This window comes from Petaurus breviceps, unplaced genomic scaffold, assembly GCF_028583685.1.
Source record: "Petaurus breviceps papuanus isolate PSGF00001 unplaced genomic scaffold, PetGlider_PUasm1.0 90822, whole genome shotgun sequence".
In the NCBI taxonomy this organism is placed as follows: domain Eukaryota; kingdom Metazoa; phylum Chordata; class Mammalia; order Diprotodontia; family Petauridae; genus Petaurus; species Petaurus breviceps.
In genome coordinates this window covers 11,856,250-11,878,498 of record NW_027187351.1, presented here as the reverse complement: position 1 = coordinate 11,878,498, position 22,249 = coordinate 11,856,250, and the positions used below count along the sequence as shown (strand labels likewise).

Sequence of the window (22,249 nt, the reverse complement as noted above, 5' to 3'; positions counted from 1 at the left end):
CAAGAACTCGTAGATATTTATGCATCTAGTGACTTCAGAGTAAATCAGGGATCTCTGAACATGCTCAATCACTTATCAATAAAAGAAAAGAAAACTCCTGAATCAAATCGTCTGTAATTCTTATGCTCCTCTCACGTTTCCCACCTGGGGGCTCTCCTGTCCTCCAAGATCTCCAGAAAGTGCTCTTTCTGTAAAATAACATCCCCTCTAAAACTCATACCCACAAGCCCTTGTGCTAGGGCCCTTCTCTCCCTCTAGCTGGAGGAATAAGAAGGTGCACATCTGGAGATTTCCCAGATTCCCCATTTAAGGAAAGAAAGTTTCCTCCTACACACCTCAGAAGAGGAGAGCTCCTACCAGATGTTCCATTTAAGGAGGGCACCCAGGACAGCTATTTCATCATCCTCTACCTAGCTACATGCTTTCCCCTCCCTCCACCCTCTGCAGCTTCTTTTAATGTGTTGTCTTCTCCTATTAGATTGTGAGCTCCTTGAAGGCAAGGGTTGTCTTTTGACTTTCTTTGGGTCTCCAGGACTCGGCACTGTGCCTGGCACAGAGTAAATGCCTAATAAATATTTGTTGATTGACTTACTCTATTGTATACTAAATAAGGTTGTTTGTGGCTGAATTCAAGGCAAGACAAGGCAACAAGCATTTATTAAGCACCAGCTGTGTGCAAGGCACCAGGCTAACCCCTAAGGATATAAAGACAAACATTGACACTACCCTCGAGGAGCTCACTGTCTAATGGGGGAGACAACACGAAAACAACTATGTACAAACAAGCAACGTACGAAATATGGGAGATAATCTCAGCAATAGCATTAAGGGCTATAAGACGGGTGAAATTTTAGCTGAGACTTAAGGGAAGCCAGGAGGCAGAGATGAGAAGGGAAAGAATTCTAGGCATCGGGGCCAACCAATGAAAATGCACTAAGATTGTAAATGGAATGTCTTGTGCAAAAAAAGGGAGGATTCCTGGCTGTAAAATCTGAAAGAGGTACACTAGAGGGCACAGTGAATAGTGACAGGCCTGAAATCAGGAAGATTCATCTTCCAGAGTTCAAATTTGAACTCAGACACTTCCCAGCTTTGTGCCCTGGCCAAGTCACTAAACCCTGTTTGCCTCTGTTTCCTCATATGTAAAATACATTTAAAAAAAATAAAATTCTGGTTTTAAAATAGTTCAGAAGTTCTAAAATACATAAGATGAAAGCATAGAATTATAAAACGCTATAAATAATTAAATTTTAAGTACAAAAATTTTTATTAAGGAGTGGGTAGGTGACGCAGCGAATAGAGCACCGGCCCTGGAGTCAGGAGGACCTGAGTTCAAATCCGGCATCAGACACTTAACACAAAACTAGCCATGTGACCTTTGGCAAGCCACTTAACCCCAACTGCCCTACCTTCCCCCTCCAAAAAGGGGAAAAAAATTGTAATCCTTCATTTCCTCTCTTTAAGTGAGGGAATGCAATGTGATACAAAATTTGCTGAACTTGGAGAAAGGGGAGACCTGACCTTGAATCCCAACTCTGACATGTATAAGCTATGTGACAAGGAGTAAATCAACTTTTTTGAGCCTTATTTTTCTCATCTATGTATATAGTATATAGATAATTAGAGGTATTGTACCTAGTGTGTGTGGGAATTAAATAAAATAATGTATGTAAATGTTGTTATTTCCCAGAAAGCTTCAAATGGAGTAAAACAATTTACTGGCCTGAGGTCAATAAGCTAGAATTGAGTCAAATAAGGAAGGTGAAAAGTATATTTCATCAAAACCCAAATAAAATAACCAAGTTATATTAGGATACATCATAATATCTAAAGGAAAGGATTAAGTTCAAAACCAAAGAAATTAAGTTCTTCAGAAGGAGATATAACCCAACTCCCAACCATGCTGGGTAATCCAGTGCTACAGGCTGCATGATTTAGGATTGGTGGGAAGAATTCTAACTACAGCCCTGCTTGAGTGCATAAGGGACAGACCTGATTGATGCTAGGGACATGTGAAAAGACAGATTTTGGAAGACAGATATTGAGAAGCCAGCTTGACCTGCCTGTCTGCCTTCCAAAGTCTGTTTCTTTTTCCTTATGTCTTTAGTTCCCATGTCCTCTCTCAAAAAAGAAATGAAGGCTATCTCTCCTTTCCAAAGCTTTCACACCAACTTTGCATTCAGTAATGCAGGGACCCTTCTACGTTCTCCCCACCTATCCAGAACCACATTCGGCTGGTAGCAGGTAACAGCGCTATCCCTCCTCCACCTAGCTTATTTGGAATTTGTGTTCCAGTAAGAAAGAAACTTCTTTACTAGAAACAAACTAATGACTATATAAAATAAGACTTCCCTGAACTCCATCAGAAAACAAAGAATGATTTGATTAAAGGAGGTCATACCTCCTTAAGAAATTCATGGAGACTTACAGTGATTTTCTTGAGTTTTGAAAAGTATACTAAGGTCAATGGCTACATTTCCTTGAAGATAGTATACTTATATGGATCATATGAATATAATCGGTAGACTCCATAGTAATTGTTCAAAAATCAGAATCTGACCAAACTTCATTATTAAGCTAAATGTCTTATAAGACTTTATCTAAATATGTTTCCTATTTCCATTACTTTTTTTCCTTGATATAGCTAGTACATTATGCCAGAGGCCACCATACAGAAAGAAGAATGGACTATGGATAATGTAAAGGGATTGCTGAAAGTTGAGACTCCCCCTTCCTTACACAGTGATTCATTGCTAACAAAAGGCACAGGCTCAGAGTGTAGGACAGTACTCAAGCAGCACAGCCAAGTGGGAGAAGGTGTCAAAAGCACCACAAACAATTAAGATTATTCTCAGGGGGATGAGTCTGCTGTACTTGAAGGAATCCTCTGCTCACTAGCTAGAACATGCCGCAGATATTATATAACAACAGCAGAGTACTAATGCAAAGAAACATTAAGTGATAACTAGAGACGTTCAGGGGACTGATATGTTCTGTAGACTGAATATATGACCCAGTGGAAAATACAGAGACTATATATATAGCTAGATATAGATATGTAATTTTATAAGAAGGGAAGATAATGGAGAACCACTGGCCAGGTTATATAAGCCATTTCAACATTTTAATGGAGTAGGCAACAGTGAAGAACATTTTCCCTGTTATTTTTGATAATGCACTATCTGTCTCTTACTTTTCTTTGTTCTTTCATTAAGTCAAGACTATTTGAACAGGGCCACAAGTAAACAGCCTTGTTTGAAGCATTTTCACTTTAAGGCAGAAGAACAGCCTAAGCTGTGCATTTCCACAGGGAAAACTTTGGTCACAAAAATACAACCACTATGCGGTCCAAAGAGAAGATTGCTGTCTTTTCTATTTTTTAAAAGTATACCATCTGTTAAAAAAAAAAAGTAATAGATTTTAAATAGATTACTTTAAGTGGATAAACCATTTAAAATCTTGCAAAGTTGCAAACAGATGGAAAAATGTTTGAAGTTTGTTTTTTAAATGCTGTACAAAGAAAGTGAGCTTCCTCTTCTATTAATGGTAGAATCACTAGAAAATAATCAATCAAAAAATATTATTAAGGGTCATTTTAGGGTGGGGGTTTTTTCTGAACTTTTCCTCCCAGATCTCTAATTTAATCAGTACAGCGAACTTCTCATGTGGAAATTTACTCCATCAATGCAAACAGTGATCTGGTCCATAGGGAGATAGTTACAAATCATTTCTGAGGGTGTCATAGTTAAGAACACTCAATGATTCTTTTCTCAGTCATTTTCTTTTAAATAAAAATTCTACTTCCTTTAGATGACGATGATGATGATGATGCAAAGAGACCTCAAGATTAGAACCAGTCAGGAAGAGAGCGATCAACAGAACCAGACAAAGCAAGAGAGAGAAAACTCAAGCAAAGAGAAGAGAGCAAGGAAAACAAACATCTGGCAAACCCTAATGCCTCTGAAAATAAACAAAATTTTAACAAAGAAAGATTTCATAAAGGTATAACATAGTTTTCCATTAACAACAGCAACAAAAATACAAAGAATCTTAAAATAGTCAACCTTTTCCTCCAGCTTGCAAACTCATTCACGTGCTAATAGAGGCTGTCCAAGAAGGAGCTTCCTAATTCTGAAAATCACATACATATCAACAAAAGGCATAGGACCCTGTGCAATTAAAAAATAAAAACAATCTACTGGCGAAATGTACTTCTCAAAATGCTCATCTATTTTCCTGTTCTGGATATCGTTCAGATACAGGCAGGCAAAAAATTAATTTGTTTAGCCTAACAACAACAAAAAGGCACTAAACCTAAAAGTTAAAAGCACAAAGCAGAAGCATATTTCATTACAAGCCCTTTGCACATCAACATTCAAGCCTAATGCAATCATTTTTCCTCCTCACAACTTCAAGACTCTAAGGGCTGTGTACACAGCATCCAGTCTAAATCAAGTCAGTCTGCATTTCACTCAGGAACACTTCCCAGTGGTCAATACTGACAATAGGGACTTAAGTCATTACTGCTTATCAGTTTTGTGAATCCAAAACTGACAAAATTCACATTTTTCAAAGACAAATACTTGAGGTAGAAATTTTCTTCCTCTCTATGACTGATGACCATCTACTTCTCTTAATATATGGCAACTTGCCAATCAAGGTAGGCTCCCAGAGGAAATTAGTACAATAAGGACTAATAAATGTGAATTCTGTTTACACCTTTCAAGAGCTCATTCAGATTTGCTTCCATTTGAAATAAAGCTATTGCTCAAGCTCTGAAAACTTAAGATATAGACCATACCCCTTTTTGGCAAAATCAGGAGAACCACCAGCATCATATATTAGCAGTTTTGTTCTAATGCACTGGAAGAGAAGAAGTAAAAACACAGGTGAGAAGAACAAAAAAAAAAAAAAAAGAGAGAGAGAATAAACAGAGAGGACCACAGAATATTGTCATAGTCATGTTGTATAACAGTAAAGTGAAGAATAAATTCACTCTACAATATGCCCAAGTAATAGTTGTGCTTATGCTTGAAACTCTAGTAATGAGAAATTGAGCACCTGTGTAAAGGTAGAACATTGTATTTTGGGGAAGCTGTCATTAGATAAGGTTCTTTCTTATATTACTTAACCCAAAATCTGTCTCATGATACCAATCCACGATCTTTTGGCCACTAAAGTCTATGATTCTCTCTGTCTAGTGTCTGTCTTTTATTTCCCTGTTTCAGATTCTCCTGGAGTGGAGCCCTCAATCTTGGTGAAAAGGGATTGAGTTATAACCAATGAGGCCTGGATTAGGTGATTTCTCAGAAAGACTTTTGGTTATAAACCATAAAACTTGTGCAAGATGTCCCAGGGAAGCCCTAAGAAGAGTGACTAGAGCTCTTGGATTGAAGTCAACAGCTGGGAAGTATAAAATTCAATTGGGTTGTAGTAGGTAAATTCTCAATGGACTAGTGGTTGGGAAGGGGCCTGTGTGGGGTGTCTTTGTATCTGGCAGTACCTGGCAGGTGCTTAATAAATAGTTGTTAGACTGGACTATCCATCTCCATTGGGCAGGGAGCACAAAAGGAGATGAAACTTAAGTCAGTTAATTATGCTACTTGTCAGTATTTGAGCAAGAAAAAAGTTCTAGAAAAGATTAAATTTCTGTCTTATGTAGGTTTAGGAATATCTGTATTGTAGATGATAACATCAATACTATCTAGTATCCCTGTTAGCTGTGAGGAAAATACTTTGTGTATTAACTACAATATAAACATAAACGATCATCATCATCATCATCATTATTATTATTATTATTTAAGTTCCCTACAGAATGTCCATACTCTTTGTTACAGATAATTGTCACTAAGTAGCACTACAAAAATTAGAGAAGAAAATTACTATGGTGTAAATGTAACTTCAGATACTGGAAAGAACTATTAAGTCATAATACCAGAAAGAACTGTTAAGATGGTCTGGCCCCAGCTTGCTGGCAGGTCATTTCCTAAGCCTTTTAAGACAAATGGTTATCTCTTCTGTTCTTAAAGATCTCCAGGAACTGAGAGTCTACAACCTGTCTTAGGAATCTGTTTTAGTATTTAATCAACTTTACAGCTCTTTTATACTCTTTTCCTCCCAGCATTACACATAGGTCATGCTTCACATAAAATGGTGTTTTAATAGCATTTTTATATCTGACTGATTCAGCTTGTGGTCCATTCTGACAACCAGATCTTTCACCTGTCATACTGGTATATTATTAGTCTTTTCTTGTCTCAGTCTATGTTGTTTTTCTTTAGTACCTTTCACTGCAAGTGCCAGGATTTGACTCAAAAGCATAATAATAAGAAATAACCAGTGTTTAGTCCTCTTACCAAAGGGAATAATATTTAACAAAGGCTTTATTCCTTGAAAAATGAAGGATATGGCTAAGCCTTGTTCTCTGACATAAAATGCTAGAGTTTTGAAATTCAAACTATAAAAATACAAATATACTTTGACTTACTGATTAATTGTAGTTAAGGCAGAAGATTTTCTAATTATTCATTAAATATGCAGTTATTAATCACCTATTTATTTTAGCCCTGATTATAATGTAAGTTTAGAACAAGTGGAACAGACCTCAGACTTCCTATTCTCTTATTTAAGTAGCTTTTTAGTCTCCCTGTTCACTAGAAATTGGGGGCAAGGTGGATAAGGTTAGGTTTGTGGGTTTTTTTTAAAAAGGTCACTCCTAAAACAGACAACGTTGCCTACTTTCCTCAACATGTTTATTAGGCTCTAAGCAAAGAAAAAATACCAAAATGGAAAATACTCAGAAAAATGTAAGAGCACTCTTTACTTCTACTATATTGTCCTGAACTCTAAAAACTAGCAATCTTATTTTCTGCCATTTGGGGGCGGTGGGGGAGGAATCCAGGCTCTCTCTATTATGATAGTACTGACTCTTACAAAAACTAAGGTGATGATAGGCACAACTGTAGGAACAGGCTGCACTATGAAAGAAAAAATATTTTGATTCCTTGCAACTCCATGCTAAAACAATTGTTTCATGCATGCTAAAATCCCTTAAATAGAATCTGATATTCTGCACAAGTAATACTATTACTTTAAAACTTATATCAAGCATAGATATACACTTGTTCTTAGCCAGAAGGTCAAGAAGAAACAATATAACAAAGTGCATCTGTATGTAGGGAAGTTTAACTTATAAATTCGAACCCTGGGTATAGTGAAAAGAATACTGGATTTGGAGTTAAATATTCTGTGTTCAAATCCTGACTGTGCTATTTATGTTAGGCAACTATTGTAATGCTGTGTAAATCAAACCATCTCTCAGGGCCTCGGTTTCTTGATTTTGTAAAATGAGACTGGACTAGATGAGCTAAGGCCCCTTTCAGTTCTAAAAACTAAAATTCTATAACATGTAAATGCATGTGTTGGGAGGGACTAGAGGAAAAAAGGAAGGAATTTAGATAATTACTTTATGAGGAAAGACTGGAATTGGGCTACAATTCTGATAAACTACAATGTTTATATGAGAGTATAATTATTGAAAATATGACTAGTCAAAACCCAGGTTTTATCACACTCACACACACACAACCTTCTCACATCTTTGTCATCATGCTAAGGCATTTTAGTTCAGTAATTACTAATAGTTACTAAAATTCAGTAGTAACTAAAACAAAGGAATGTCATATTCCTCAGAAGATATATTTGATGGGACTGAGATGCATGACTGTGTTATAAAGGAGTTATTATTGTAGTTTGTCGTTGTCTTTGTCTGTCCTTCATTCCTGAAGAGGACCATGAGGAAGGTGACAGCATGACTGGAAAGTGAATTGGATACAAGTGAGGGAGAGCTGTGCAAAGTCTCACTCCCTCCTCCAGCTCTCATTATAAAGGAGTAAGAGGTATAAGATGGGATCAGGGTTCCTTCCCCACTTCCTAGCAACAGAAATTTTGTTCAGTCATGTTCAATTTTTCATGACCCCTTTCTGGTGTTTCCTTGGCAAAGATACTAGAGTGGTTTGCCATTTCCTCCTCTAGCTCATTTTACAAATGAGGAACTGGGGCGAACAAGGTTAAGTGACTTGTCCAGAACAGTTAATATGTATATGTATCTGAGGCCATATTTGAATTCAGGTCTTACTGAATCCAGACACAACACTCTATTCAATGGGCCATTAGTTTTCCCTAAAAGGCAACAAAGCTCTCCCTGGGACTTGATTGGCCCCTACCTTCCCTGTCATCTAATCACATAAAAAAAAATCCCACCCACAGGAGTTAGGGCCCCTCTGACTTTGTGGATCTCTGAAGACCAAGTGAGTCACCTGCTGCCCTGTTGTCCCAATCAATTTTCATACAGAGATGAGGTGAGGTCAGCAAAGTCCAGAGAAGCTTAAGTTCTGCTATGTCTTTGTTGCCTCTCCTTACTGTTTTATGGTTAGGAGATATGCCACCCTGACCTTATCACCTGCTGACTGCAATAGGTTTCTAACTGGTTTCCAACTGATCACGTGTCTTCCCACTGTAAGATCCATCCTCCACTCAGCTGCCAATGTAACTTTTCTTTTTTTTTTTTTACTTTTTGCTTTTTGGAGGGCAATTGGGGTTAAGTGAGTTGCCCAAGGTCACATGGCTAGTTTTTGTGTTAAGTGTCTGAGGCCAAATTTGAACTCAGGTCCTCCTGACTCCAGGGCCAGTGCTCTATTCACTGTGCCACCTAACCATGCCTCAACGTAACTTTTCAAGAGCATAGGTCTGACCACATGTAGCGCCAATGCAATATTTACAGCACCAACCATGACTATAAATATTCCTGAATGGTGCTCAATCACAAAATATAACAGGATCTCCATATATAAGATAGAAACAAAACATTTATTCAGACACAAGAAAACCAAATCCCAAAACCATCTTAGTAGCAAAGAAGTTAATAAGCTATAATAGCACAGAGAGCCACACCAACCTTTAGCCTTCCCACAAACCAACACAAGCCTAGTTGGCCCAGGAGGTGGCAAAAAAAAAAAAAAACTTTTACTCAGGAGCCTATCAATATCCTTGCCTGAGCCTCTTGTCTCTCCCTCCATCTCTCTAGCTCTGTCTCCCAGCTTCCTGTGAGTTCTACTTCCCTTCAGCAAATTCCTCCTACTACAGGCTCCATGTGACTACATACAGCCTATTAGGGGGCAGACTTTATTTTCAAAGCAAGGAAATTCTTCAAATTCCCCTAGGCTTACTAAGGGGCAGGGAAGATCTTCAAATTACCATTACCATTACACTATATCATCCCTATCCCTTATTCAATAAACTCCAATGGCTCCTTATGACCCTCTAGAATCAAATACAGTCTTCTGTTTGGCATTTAAACTCTTTATAACCCAGACCCTTCCTGGTTCACTTTTGCTTCCCTTCATATACTCTGCTATCCAGTCACACTGGCCTACTTGCCATCCTTCCTCCATGGCCCAACTCCTAGATGCCCCCATATCTCAGATCTGTGGGCCTCATCTCCACCTCCCAGTATCTTTGGCTTCCTTCAAGACTCAGCTCAGATCCCACATTCTTTTCCAGTCCCTTCTTGCTCTCCCCGTGGTATGAGTGCCTTCCCCTCAAACATACCTTCCATCTACTTTGTATGTGCCTTGTATAATAGCTAATGATTTACATGCGATCTCAGTCATTATGCAAGGCACAGTGATAGGGGCTAGGAATTCTAGAGATACAAAGTGAAAAGTCCCTTCCTTCAAGGGAGCATACATTCTTCAAGCAGTTCCTCAATTTCCTTGACACCTCACTCTCCCTTACCCCACACAGACAACCAGTTACCAAATCATCCTTTTCTATCTCTACTTCTTACCTCCAACCCCTATTCTGCACTCTAAGAGTTATTAATTTATTGTGTATTTTCTTTAGTACTCTGATGAAGACATTGGACCTCTTCTCCAAACAACATTTGTTAAATGTATAGAATATAGGATGACAAAGGAAACCAATTATACTGAAATACAGTTATCAAAATAGGGTTTGTTTTTCAAGCATATGGACTCCAGGTTAAGAACCCCTGATCAATCCATACAACTACCACCTTAGTTCAGGCCGTTATCTTATCTCTTGCCTAGACTATTAGCACAGCTTCCTCATTGGTCCCCCTAGCTCCACTCTTGTCCATCTTCTCCACTACAGCCAAAATGATTTTTCTTTAAGCACAGATTTGACCATATCACTCACCTACTCAAAATCCAGTAGCTCCCTTTTGCCACCAGCATAAAGCATAAACTCCTATTTGGCTTTTAAAGCTCTCCACAAAGTAGCCTCTAAATTTCTTTCTAATCTTATTATTATTTCTTATTTATTGTTACTCTCCTTCCCACATGCTACAGTTCAGTCATACTGGCCTATCTGCTGAACCTCATACTTCAGCTACCTTTCAAATTCCTTTGCACTAGACATTCCCCATTCCTGGAAGCCAATCCCTCCTCACTTCTACCTCACCAAAGCTGATTCCTTTCAAGATTCAGCTTGGGCTGTATCTTCTACACAAAGCCTTACCAATCTCCCCAGCTGCCAGAGTCTTCCCTCCCTAAGTACTTTGCATTACTAGATGGTCAGAGCACTAAACTTGGAATCCGGAAGACCTAAGTTCAACTCTAGTCTCAAGCACTTACCGGCTGGGTAAACCCAGCCAAGTCTTTCAACCTCTATCTGCTTCAATTTCCTGATCTGTAAAACAGGGATGATGATAACACCTATCTCCCAAGGTTGTGTGCAGGAAAAATATGTGATATGTATAAAGGACTTTGCAAACCTTAAAGCACTATATAAATGCTAGTTATCCTTATTATTATTAACTACCTTGAATTTATTTTCTACTTATTACACACACACACACACACACACACACACACACACACACACACACATTCTTATCTGTACTTTTATTTGCCCAATAGAATGTAACTTCCTTGAGAGTGATGATTATTTCATTTTTTTGTATTTGTAGCCCTGTAATGTAATACCAAGCAAAGGCAACTTCCCAGGTTCAAAATACCAGCATAGGTGCTCTCTATTTTATTCAGTAACAAACCCAGAACAGAGAAGATCAAAACATGACATCATTCAAAATACAGCATTTACTAAGTGTGATTAAATCATCTCCAAGGCCTACCCCACCCCAGGACTTTCCAATCATTCAATCAATTACAAAGTCTCTGTTCCAAATACTTCTCCACCCCTAGGCTATACCTTAATTAAGTCCACCACAAAGCCCCTCTTCTCAAATGGAGATTAGTTTCCAAACATAAGTAAAATACATTCATTTGCTCAACCATAGAACACAAAAAGGTCAAAAGTTCCCCACCCCTGGATCACAATTGAATCTACCCCAGAGTTACATCAAGTTTAAACACAGCACTTAATACCCAAATGGAGGTCTTTTCTTCATCTTGACACGAGGCAAGTTCTCAGCAATCTTAGTTCCTGGAGAGACAAGGCTTAGCAAGGCCATAAGATACATTGCCAGTCCCTTCATGAATTTATCCTCTGTCTGTAGAACAGTCCTAGAACCCCTGAACACATTAGCAAAGCCCTCTCCCAGGATTTCTGTAAACATACAACAAGAAAATCCTTCTTCAGGGCTTCTGAACCAACAGAAAGGCTCCCAGACCCCTGCAACAACAGCACTGTCCTTCACCAGTGGACAGTATTCATTCTGTCTGCCGGACAGTCTCCAGACCCCTGCAACAACAGTACTGTCCCTCACCAGTGGACAGTATTCACTCTCAGTACTGTCCCTCACCAGTGGACAGTATTCACTCTCTGTCTGCAGGACAGTCTCAGGCCTTCTTAACCAAATGCCAGGTTCCAGGACTTCTTCAACAGGACAGTCTTTCACCAGTGGACAAATCTGGCAAAATAACATCAAAACAGACAGACAAAGTACCAGCAAAACAGCCATGTCTCCTCAGTCCTTGGCAGCTCAGGGGGCAGGTCTCAAAAGTCCAGGGCAATTCAAAGCGGCCACCAGCAATCTCTTAGTCTCTCCCTCTACACGAGGTGCTGCTTCCAAAAAGAACTTCCGCCTCTCTCTTGTCTCTCCAAATCTACGTCACCAGCTCCTCCCAGTCAGGACTTTCTTTTCACATCAAAAAGTCCATCCCACAGGTGGGATTAACAAGCTCTGGGTTTTAATACAATCAATTTGAAAACCAAGCCAATACAGGGGAATCTTTAATTGCCATTACTATCACAAGCCCCAGAACCTAGAACAGAGTCTGGTATATGATAAGCCATTAATGAATGAAGTGCTGTTGAACTGAATTGAAATATCACATATTATTATGACTTTCTTTATATTTCTGAAGTCAGTCCAATTTAACACAATCTACTATTTACATTAGGAAACTTATTAGATTAGATCAAGAGGGGAAACTCAACAAGCTCTTAAACATATAGTACAATGTTTTAATTACATTTATCACTTAATCCTCCAGGCCACAGTTTTGTGGTACTTACTTTCACCATATGAATGCCACTATTATACTTAATAGATTCACCTAAAGCCAATTTCTCTACTTTGCATTATGCAGTCCTATGTCTATCCTTTAGTCCCATGCCCTCAAAATCCTACTCCCAGCTAAATGATAAGGATCTAGTCTTAACTATTTGGTACTAACGTTTGAATGTCCCAATTTAACAAATTTGAATGGAAGATTTCTTAAGAGAACCCAAAGTTGTTAGAATTTCAGGTATTGTCACTGAAAGTGGCAGAAAGATGAGGAGGATATTGTGGAGGAAGCAAGGAAAGATCTCTTGGCACTCCTCAAATCAAGATGCATGAGATCCTCTACTCCAGCTCCACACAAAGTTAGCCCCAGTTGCAGCACTGAATAACAAAAAGTTACTCCAACAACCCTCTTTCCTAATTTGTCCCTACTTCTTCACTATACCCCTTCTTGGTCTTCCCCTCTCTGGAAACAACTCTTTATGAATTAAGACTTGGAAAGATGTAACAGCATTCTCTGCCCTCCCCAAGAGCATCAAAATCCTGCCACATCACAGTGTGTGTGGATGTGAGTAAACTTGTGTGTCCTAGGAACAGAAAGGTTGCAATAAACCTCAGTGGACATCACCAAATGAAAGCATTTGAGAATTTATGTTTGATATATAGACCACAATTTATCTCACTGCTCCTTTCTTCAAAGTAATTTTTTTTTTTTTACAATTTTTTAAGCTCCCAAGACTTGGGGGGGGGGGGGAATTTGGGAGGGAAATTCAGAAGGGGAAAAAACAAGAAAATAAGCCTAACTCTTTCTATCTATGCATATTCAAACTACTTCATAACTGTTTTAAAATATAGCAATAAGAAAATGACATTGAGACTTACTTTATCCATGATTATCTCCTCCTTCACCTTCTTATCAGTTAGTTATCTACCAGACTCTAGCTAATCCTCCATCTTTTATCCAAAAAAATTCAGTACCTGGCTTACAATATTCCTTTTTACCCAAACTGCTGCCTGCCTTCTTACTTGGGAACTTTAATATATATGTATGTATCTCTGTATGTATGTGTATATATGTATTATATTTATAGGCATATATGCATATGTCCTCTCCAACAGTATAACACCTTGTAGTTCATCAACATTTTAAGTGCCCCCAGGAGACAAACTCCAAACCTCGTCTCTGTCTCTGTCTCTCTCTCTCTTTCTCTGTTTCTCTGTCTCTCTCTGTGTCTCTCTCTCTCTCCTTGAAAATATGTATTTTTACCTCCACCATACCAACCAATCCCTTCACCTTTCCCTATAGCATCAAGCCATCCTCCCATAATACCCCCTCACAGTTTTGCCCTTATGCTTAACCACTTCAATCACATACTATCTATCAACTACCCATAAACCCACTGTTCCATTGTTGCATATCCAGTCATAACTTACCATACCCTTACACTGCATTACTTCCACCATCTACCTTCTTTGATCTCACTTGTGTTGCTGAGAACTTCTGAAGAAAATTACATGGCAATGCTATTGAGTTCTCTTACAATATATGTTATTGGGGTGCCTAGGTAGTACAGTGAATACAGCACCAGCTCTGGAGTCAGGAGGACCCGAGTTCAAATCCAGACTCAGACACTTAACACTTTTTACCTGTGTGACCTTCGACAACTCACCTAACCCCAACTGCCCTACCTTCCCCCCTGCAAAAAAAAAAAGAACACAATATATGTTACCTAATGTCAATGAGTCCTCACTGCTACATAGCAACTTTTTTCATTCTTCTGGGAATAACTCTCTTTCACACTTTCTACAGGAGATATTCTAAAACTCCTCCTCTCTCCTTAGGTCTCTATACCACCCCCTTTCCCTTCCCTCTCTGCAAAGAACTCCCGTTTTGCTAAGTAAACAAAGGACATCTGTCTTAGGCTGCTTTTCCTTCTCTACATCTTAAAGCCCCTCTTCATTTTTTCCTCTTCTCTCCTCCTTTTCTTCAGGTTCTAATAAATTAATAATTTGCTTCCAATTTATGCTCTTGATCATATCCCTCCATCTCTAGAGCTTAATCCCTCAATAATTCCTAAAGAAAACTTCATCTGAGTTTGTCATTCCTCAAATTATCATGCTACACTCTCCTCCCTTTCACAGTCAAGCTCCTTGAAAAGATATCTATACTCATTGCCTCCCCCCATGTCCTTACTTCCCACTCATTTCTCTATCCCTTGCAATCTGACTTCTGACCCCACCACTTAAATGAACTTTCTCTATTGATGTTTACCAAGTGTTACTGTTAAAACCAATGGCATTTTTATTCATTGTACCGGATCTCTTTGCAGGTTTTGACACAGTCGATCAAATATTCCTCTTGGACACTGTCTTGGCTTCCATGATGCTGCCCTTTCTTTTGGTTCTCTTATTACCTATCTGAGTAGTCATTATCAATTCCCTTTAATGGCTCATCATCTTCCTCTCACCCACTAAATGTCAAAATTCCCTACAAAGGATTGCCCTCGGTCCTCTATTCTTCTCTCTTTATATTTTCCTTTAGTGATCTTATCAACTCCCAGGACTTCAATGGCCATCTCTATGTAAACAACATATATGTATATACATATATGCATATATCAAGTCCTAATCTCTATCTTAAATCTCCACCTTCATGTCCCACATACATCTTAAACTTATCATGTCCCAACCAGAAATCATTATCTTCCCCCTCAAACCTAGCCTTCTTCCATATATTCCTTCTTCTGTTGAGAGTATCATGATCTTTCTAGTCACCTAGGTTCACAACCTTAATTCTTCCTAACCCTCCATGTCCAGTTTCTAAGTCTTGTCACTTCCTCCTACTCAATCCCCATAAAATCTCTTTTATCAGCTAACATATTTAAAACAATCTTCAACTCTGCAGCACTGTATATACATCAGGTATCCATTTCCTGTATGAAGGAATGGCTGCCACATATACATCCCCTTATATCTGACCTAGACTATTTCAATTGCTTCCTAATTGGTTTCCCTTCTTCAAGTCTCTTCCTCCTCCAATCAATCATCCATACAGCTGCTAAATCGAAGTTTCTAAAACACAGATCTGGCCACATCACACACACCACTACTCCACTGCCCCCATAAGTGTTCAAAGGTTTCCTATTTTGTTTAGAACAAAATACAAAATCCTCAGCCAGCCATTTAAGTGCCTGCACAATCTGCATCACAACTACATTTTTAATCTTATTTTATATTGCTCCCCTTTCTCACACTCTGCATTCCAGCTAAATTGGCCACATTCTATCTTTAGTCACCCTGGCTTTGCACGAGTGCCTTCCCAATCTCTGAAATGTCCTCTCTCCTCACTTCTGTCTCTTAGAAATTACTAACTTCCTTCAAAGCACTGCTTACATGCCAGCTTCTATATGTGACTTTTCCTAATCTTCCCAGTTATTGGCAATTCCTTCACTTGTGAAATTACTTTATTTTCAATCTGCTTTGTACTTATTCATCTGTGTACATGTGGTTTCTCCCCCTATACCCACACCACAAGAAAGTAAGATCCTCGAGGGCAGTAATTATTTCATTTCTAGCATTGTGTCTACACCCTTTAAAAAATATGCTGGATTGAATTAAATATATAATAGTGATTATTAACATTCTCTTAGGGGATATGAAAAGCTCAATTTAAGAAAAATAGGCACATAAATGAATTCCCTAGGGATTAAAATATATATCAATTGTTAAATCTTAAATTAAGCCATATCCCCAATACATTTTTTAAAATTGGGCTTTAATCTATTTTCTTTCCTGTCTAGATACAGCCACAGGATTTTTAAAGATTCCTCAGGAAGTAATAACTATCTTAGTTTTTCCAAACAAATTTAAATTAATTTAAAACAGCTTGAATCTTAGGGTTAATCTTAGAAGTTTCATTCCTAAGAATAAGTCTCAAATTTAAATTGTACTTGTTTCACAGAAAGCAGCATGATTTTGTATACAAATTGCCAAGAAATCAGAAGTTTTACCTCCTAATCCTCATTATTCCATTAACTCAGTATGTGATCTTGGTTAAGCCCCCAAGGGTATCCCCCTTTTAATACACAGATAGTATACAGCATGAATGAAAATATTTAACAATCACAGCACAGACAGCATATATATATTAAGTACGTCATTATCCCATGCGATGGTAAATGGCGTAATATAGTTGATGAAATGTGATTCTGATAAAAGTTTGTAGTATATACAATTCATAGATAGTTTTCAAAGAAAAAGGATACAGTAAGTATTAAAAACTAAAATGAATATAATGCAATACATCTCTTAGGGTAATCTTTGGTAATTACAAAACTTAAGTCATCAGAAGCTGGGTTCAAATTTTAACTCTAATCCTAACTACCCATGTGATATTGAAAAATCCATTTAACCTAAGTCTCAGTTTCTTAATCTATAACATAATCAGCTAGTCAGTCAGTCAACAAGTATTTATTAAGCACTTATTTTGTGCCAAGTACTGTAGAACTGGAGGGGATAATGTCTAAGATCCCTTTCAGCTCAAACCCTATGACCACTGAATATCAATTATTATTGTACTACTAAATGGGGAAACATTGGAGAATCAATTCACTATCTAAATTTATCATTTAACAGTATATATTATTATACTTATCTTGTTTTCTCTTCCCATTACTCAACTGCAAACTCCCTCGTCTTAATTAAAATTTGTATCTTACCCAGTTTTATACATAGCAGGCATTTAACAAATGCCTGCTAAACTGAAGGGAACTAAAAGCAGGGTGGCACATGGATGGAGTCCTACACTTGGAGTCAGGAAGACCTGAGTTCAAATTCCACCTCAAGACACTTCCTAACTATGTGACCCTGAACAAGTAACTTAATCTGTCTACCTCAACTTCTTGAACTGTAAAATGAGGATAATAGCAGCACTTACCTCACAGGGTTGTTGTGAGGATCAAATGAGATATTTATAAAGCACTTAATACAGAACTTGGAACACAGTAGGTGCTTAATAAATTCTTATTCTCTTCCATTCCCCTATTCTGGATTCTCTCCATCTGCAGAGGACAGGTTCCCATAACTGAACATCTCAGGAAATACTTTGTTCCCCACAAAAAAAAAAATATTTCAAACAGCTACCTGATTTATTTCTTAACCTATCCCTTTTTTGACTACTCAATACCAAAGTCTCTAGTCAGACATAGAGTAGGATGTATTAAAAAATCTAAGACAGGCAGCAAACACAAACACTGGGATCAATGGACTACCACAGAAGAAACTTTAGAGATCATGGGATCAGAAGATTTAGACCTAGAAAGAAAATTAAGTCCAACCCCCTCCTTTTACAAACAAGAAAACTGGTTTGTACAAGGGACACACAGGTAATAAATAGGAGATTTGTGATTAAGAATCAGATCTGACTTCAAATTCCATTCTTTTTCGAGTGTACTGTGAGGCTTTACTTAGGCAGAAAGTCACTAGGGCAAAAGAACAAGAAGGTAGATGATGCAGAACCAAGATGTGGGATATTCTTGAAGCTCTCAGAATTGGAAAATTTGCCCCTATTTAAGTTTTTTTTTTTTAATTAAATTTCTGCTTCTTTAGTCTGGATATCTCTCTACCAGTCTCCCCCAATATGGGAGAAGTAAAACCGATTTCACCATTTAATTAAGCACTTTGGTTCAAGACCCATGACAAAAAGGTAAATTTTCCCTTTTTACCCATGAATTTTGTCTACCTTTAAGATGAACCCTTAAACCACTTTAAAGATTAGACCACTGCCTCCAAGAGTCTAGGTACCTGATGAAAGTTTCTCCCACATCTGACCTCATAGGGCACCTCATATACTTCCTGACACCCAGTCCCTGTATTTTAATTTTTATTATTTGCACAATGTCAAATGATGTGCAATTTTAAAAAATTTCAATCTTACATATTTAAACAGCTGGTGCCAAAAAAAAAAAAGGAAATGGATGAATGAACAGAAATCAAGACATATTTTTAACATTTCCTAAAATATAAATCAATTTTCCTAAGAAGGAAACCAAAAAGAACAGAGAAACTACCTCAGTCAGAAAATATTTAATCTCTATGCCAAACAGAAAGATATGAAAGCTGAAAGTTAGCAATGACTTGGAATGCAAATTCATTCATGAGTTTTTTACAAAAAAAAAGAGGTAGAAGATTATGAAATTATAATATTGATATCATCAGAATAAGAAACAAAGAAAATTAGAAAATATCTGCAAAGATTTCTATAATAAACTCTTCTTCACCATCAAAAACAGCATGGACACTCTGTCTGGATTCACATCAGTCCCAAATGGGCTTATAAAGAAATAGAAAAGGCACTTTTCTATTATAAATAAATAAATTCTATTATAAATAAATAAATTTTCTATTATAAATAAAAATAGGAAAGCAACTAGAATCAGGGGTAGGGAACCTGGGGTCTTAAGGCCACATGTGACCTTCTAGGTACTTGGGTGCAGTCTTTTGACAGAGTCTCAGTTTTACAGAACAAAGTCTTTTTTTTTAAGGGGATTTGTTCTGTGAAATTCGGATTCAATAAAAGGACCACACTTGAGAACTGAGAAGGTCACATATGGCCTCGAGGCTGCATGTTCTGCCCCCCTAAACTAGATTAAGCCAAGTATATACAGAAGAAATTCATGCTAGAAGCAACCTAATATGTAATAATATATATGAAGTGTTATGTATTATCTAGCTAATATGTAATGTCATATATTATTTCTATAACAACACAATAAAATAATGCAATATGAATATATATGATAATATAATGCAATGTAAGACAATGTAACATAATATGATCTGTATATTATGTAAATATGATATATTAAGATATATTTGGTTATGTTACATTGATTTTATTATATTAAATATTTATGTATAGATATATAAGAGAAACAACTTTTCTTTTTTTTTATTTTTAAAGCAATCGGGGTTAAGTAACTTGCTCAAGGTTACACAGCCAGTTATTTCTGGGTGTGGTGCTGAGTATCTGAGCCCGGATTTGATCCAGGTCATCCCCACACTGGAGCCGGTGCTCTTACTCGCTGAGCCACCTGGCCGCCCCTAAGCAATTGGGGTTAAGTAACTTGCTCAAGGTTACATGGCCAGGTGTTTCTGGGTTGGGTGCTAAGTGTCTGAGCCCGGGATTCTATCTCCAGGTCTTTTCAACACTGGAGCCGGTGCTCTTACTCGCTGTGCTACCTGGCCGCCCCAACAACTTTTCTTTTTATAGTGCTTCATTAGTGGGTTATTTTAACTTTAAAAATTGATAGAGACATGGATGGAGTACAAGACAATGTGCTGGGACAGTTAAGCTACTGACTAAAATCTCTGATTTTTTTCTAGGTATTTACTCAAAATGAGAAAGGTAAAGGCTCAGGGGGAAAGAGACAATAAGCTAAGTCCATACTGAACATGAGGAAGAAAGAAGACCTGATTTTGTGAAATTGCAAAGTTCTTTTAACATCCCTAGGATTTTTCATGAAACCAAGGCCCAACTTTTTAACAACAATATTCATCCAGTGATGCTGTACAGCTGCAACTGATAGAATATTCATCTCTGAAGGAGTGAAGTTGCAAACTACCCAAAGCAGGCTCCAACACATTAAAAAAGAGGAATGATTCAGGAGAAGCCACATAAAGGATCTCATCTGAGAAATGTCACTCGCCTGCCCAAGAAACTGCCTCTAGCAGAAAATGCAAACTCTTCAACTTGGCATTTAAAAACCTTCACAGTTTATAATAACCAAAAATGGTCCTAGAGATATGAGGCTGCACCTCCCCCTGATTATCTGCATAGGTGGAGGACTAGACTTTTCCAGTGTTGGTTAGTTTTTCTTGAATTCTTTTTCTTTTTTTAGTCTTTGTTATAAAAGATATATGGGGGTGGAGGTGGGGGGGAGAACGGTTGAGAAAGGGAAGGAAGGGGAAGAAACATGCTGGGAAATGAAGGTGATTTTTTTTACATGTACCAATAAAAGTTTTATGGGGGAAATTTTTATTTAAAATCCTTCATGATCTGACTCTTACTTACCTTTCCAGACTTATTTCACATTATTCCCTTCATACATTGTAGATTCCAGCCAATCAGCTTATTTGCTATTGTCTGAACTTGGCATTTCATCTCCTGACTTTGTGGCTTTTGCTTTCATACGGAGGTGCTTCTTCCTTACCTTTGCCTCTTGGAATGCTGAGCACCCTTCAAGGCTTCACCATATGTGTCATTTCCTACGGGAAGCCCAGAGCTTCATCCTACACATCCCTGAGTTTCACTTTCCTGATCTGCAAAATGAGGGAGTCAGACTAGGTTATCTCTGTGCTTTCAAATTTAATCCTAATATCCTATAGAAATATTTCTGACTTTTCAGGGTACTTAGAGCATAAAGTAAGACTGACCCAGCTTTCCTATGGCTATGGAAATTAAAGAAGGGTATCTGGGTGAATACAGGCAGCTAGGTGGCAATGTAGATAGAATGCCAGGCCTGAAGTCAGGAAGACTCATCTCCCTGAGTTCAAATCCAGCCTCAGACACACTTACTAGCTGTGTGATCCTGGGGAAGTCATTTAAACCTGTTTGCCCCAGTTTCCTACTCTGCAAAATGAGCTGGAGAAGTAAATAATTACCAGGAAAACTCAAAATGGAGTCATGAAGAATGGGACACAACAGAAAAATGACTAAATTACAACAACAATCTGAGTGAGTTAAGAAACTGAGTGATATTTTCTTTGAGGAAGATGAGCAGGGAGGGGAAAAAGGAAGGGTTTTTTTTGAGTCAGGATACTTCTAAGCCATCAAAAATAGCTAATAAGAAGACTAGAAGGGACCCTGTAGCAGCAAGCACCCCAAGCGTGCTCAGGGTGGCTGCCCATACAGGTTCTTGGATCTGCTTTGTTAAAGAAAAGAAGCTCAAAATGCGTTAACAAGCTTACTTTAATCAGTCAGATATGTATCATTTACCTTGTTCAGGAGAAAAGGTCAGCACCCCGAACCTCAAAGTATACAGGCAGAATTATCAAGACAGAAACAGATCAAGTAGACAGATTTCCAAACTGTCCAACCATTACATCCATACCCAGTCAACATCTGGGTTTCCACATCTGGGTTTTTCAAGGTGGGGGGGGGGACCCTCAGGACAACGGCTTCCCAGAATCCATATCAAATCACAGAACACTTCTCAAAGTGAGCCCCCAAAACAAAGCTACACATCAGGGCTTATATAGCCTTCTCCTGGCTCAGAGAATGTAACAACCTTTTGGACCCACTGGCCAATCAAAAAGTATCTACTGAAAAACAAGCCTCCCACCCCAGGCTTCAGGTGCACTTTAGCCTAGGGGAAGGGAAGATCTTCCAAATTTGCATTCCCATTACAGATCCCAGCAATAACATCCATTTATTCTAATTAAGATTTGACAAAAAGAACTTACTGCTCTGCTTGCCCAAAAGACAAAGAAGAGAGAGGGGCTGAGGGTATCTTCCAATCCTCAAAAAAAATTCATCATTCAAAAAATGTATTATAATAGTTACAAAAATAATAACTAGCATTATATAGGATTTACTAGGTGCCAGGCACTGGGCTAAGTGCTTTATGATTGTCTTATTTATCTTCACAACAATCCTGGGAGATAGGTGCTATTATTATCCTCATATTACAAATGAGGAAGCTAAGGCAGAGAGAGGTTAAATGCCTTTTCAGGATCACACAGGCATTAAGTGTCTGA

The 22,249-nt window shown here is 38.0% G+C and overlaps 1 protein-coding gene and 1 long non-coding RNA gene across 5 annotated transcripts in view; both read right to left on the bottom strand.

Moving 5' to 3' along the window:
- PRIM2 (DNA primase subunit 2) overlaps positions 1 to 22,249 on the bottom strand; it is a 357,586-nt gene that overhangs the window by 222,834 nt on the left and 112,503 nt on the right. The window lies entirely within an intron of this gene.
- LOC138148039 (uncharacterized) lies at positions 11,032 to 13,188 on the bottom strand. The gene is made up of 2 exons (XR_011164971.1): positions 11,832 to 13,188; positions 11,032 to 11,677 (listed from the first exon to the last, which is right to left on the bottom strand). It is a non-coding gene; the product is annotated as an uncharacterized lncRNA (long non-coding RNA).